We start from the raw sequence: 2,500 nt of genomic DNA on the forward strand, positions 1-2,500 counted from the left end.
CTCGCCTGGGCAGCTGGTCACATGCGTCGCTCAAAGGCATTTTGCAGGCCAGCACCGGCGGATGCACGGGTCAAGCGGGACGGGACGAGCGCAGGGCTAACTTTTGCCGGCACACAAAAACACGAACCCGAAAAAGGCAAAAAAGGGACATACGCACTGGCGACACGCCCGTTTCGCCTGCCACCCGTGCACACTCGCCTGGGCAGCTGGTCACATGCGTCGCTCACAGGCATTTTGCAGGCCAGCACCGGCGGATGCACGGGTCAAGCGGGACGGGACGAGCGCAAGGCTTGCTTTTGGTGGCACACGAAAACACGAACCCGAAAAAGGGACATACGCACTGGCGACACGCGCGCCCGTTTCGCCTGCCACCCATGCACACTCGCCTGGGCTGCTGGTCACATGCGTCGCTCATAGGCATTTTGCAGGCCAGCACCGGCGGATGCACGGGTCAAGCGGGACGGGACGAGCGCAGGGCTTGCTTTTGGCGGCACACGAAAACACGAACCCGAAAAAGGCGAAAAAGGGACATACACACTGGCGACACGCACGCCCGTTTCGCCTGCCACCCGTGCACACTCGCCTGGGCTGCTGGTCACGTGCGTCGCTCACAGGCATTTTGCAGGCCAGCACCGGCGGATGCACGGGTCAAGCGGGACGGGACGAGCGCAGGGCTTGCTTTTGGCGGCACACGAAAACACGAACCCGAAAAAGGCGAAAAAGGGACACACGGACAGGCGACACGAAAAAAAAGGGGTCGCCCTACCTAGGTGGGCGCAAAAACCCCGTCGGCCAGGAGGTTTCGCCAAAGTGTCTGTACTGTCACACAGGGTCAATAGCACGGGCATGGCCGGCCGCCGCACGTGCAGCGGCTTACGGACGCACGGTTCGGCGGCACGGGTGCCTGGCGGCTTTAGCACCTTGGGGTGGACAGGCCTGGCGGCAAGGGGGGCTAGGCACCTTGCTGCCAGCCGGCAATGGTGCACGGGGCGGGGCGCCACACAAACACGAAAGAGGGACAAGAGCGGGGCGATGGTCCACAGAGACGAGCCATGCACGGGGCCCGTGATCGCCGACACGCGCGAACGCGGACGCGGACAAGGACAAGGACGCGACGCGCGGCGCGCGTGCGAGGTCAAGAGGGGCGCGCGCACGAAAACGCGAAAAAAGGGGCTAGCGGCCGAGAAACGCGAAAAAAACCGGGTCACCTACCTAGCCGAACGCCTAAAATCGCTTCGGGCAGGAGGTTTCGCCAAAGTGTCTGTACTGTCACACGGTCCGTACGGGCGCAACCCCATCGCGCGCCAGCACCCCTTCCTGGGGGCGCCCACCCGCCAGGCGCCTGGCGCCCCACGCGCGCGCGCCCGGCGCCTGGCGCCTTGCCCCCCACGCGCGCCCGGCGCCTGGCGCCTGGCGCCTCGCCCCCCACGCGCGCGCGCGCGTGGCGCCTTGCGCCTGGCGCCTTGCCTCCGCGCGTGCCTGGCGCCTGGCGCCTTGCCCCCCACGCGCCTGGGCGCCTCTTTTCCGCCTGGGCGCCCTGGCACCTTTCCGCCTGGGCGCCTGTTTTCCGCCTTGGCGCCCTGGCGCCTTTTCGCGTGGGCGCCTCTTTTCCGCCTGGGCGCCATGGCGCCTTTCGGCCTGGGCGACTCTTTTTCGCCTGGGCACCTCTTTTCCGCCTGGGCGCCTCTTTTCCGCCTGGCCAGGGCGCCTCTTTTCCGCCTGGGCGCCATGGCGCCTTTCTGCCTGGGCGCCTCTTTTTCGCCTGGGCGCCTCTTTTCTGCCTGGGCGCCCTGGCGCCTTTTCGCCTGGGCGCCTCTTTCCCACCTGGGCGCCCTGGCGCCTCTTCGCCTGGGCGCCCTGGCGCCTTTTCGCCTGGGCGCCACTTTTGGCGCCTGGGCGCCTACGCCAGGGCGCCTCTTTTCCGCCTGGGCGCCTCTTTTTCGCCTGGGCGCCTCTTTTCCGCCTGGGTGCCCTGGCGCCATTCCGCCTGGGCGCCTCTTTTCCGCCTGGGCGCCCTGGCGCCTTTTCGCCTGGGTGCCTCTTTTGGCGCCTGGGTGCCTACGCCAGGGCGCCTCTTTTCCGCCAGGGCGCCTCTTTTTCGCCTGGGCGCCTCTTTTCCGCCTGGGGGCCCTGGCGCCTTTTCGCCTGGCGCCTCTTTTGGCGCCTGGGCGCCTACGCCAGGGCGCCTCTTTTCCGCCTGGGCGCCTCTTTTCCGCCTGGGTGCCCTGGCGCCATTCCGCCTGGGCGCCTCTTTTCCGCCTGGGCGCCCTGGCGCCTTTTCGCCTGGGTGCCTCTTTTGGCGCATGGGCGCCTACGCCAGGGCGCCTCTTTTCCGCCTGGGCGCCCTGGCGCCTTTCCGCCTGGGCGCCTCTTTTTCGCCTGGGCGCCTCTTTTCCGCCTGGGCGCCCTGGCGCCATTCCGCCTGGGCGCCTCTTTTCCGCCTGGGCGCCCTGGCGCCTTTTCGCCTGGCGCCTCTTTTGGCGCCTGGGCGCCTACGCCA

The sequence above is a fragment of the Aristolochia californica genome, unplaced genomic scaffold, assembly GCF_029961685.1.
Source record: "Aristolochia californica isolate CCGP_79_NKW_82.1479 unplaced genomic scaffold, dmAriCali1.0.hap1 SCAF_82, whole genome shotgun sequence".
Classification (NCBI taxonomy): Eukaryota; Viridiplantae; Streptophyta; class Magnoliopsida; order Piperales; family Aristolochiaceae; genus Aristolochia; species Aristolochia californica.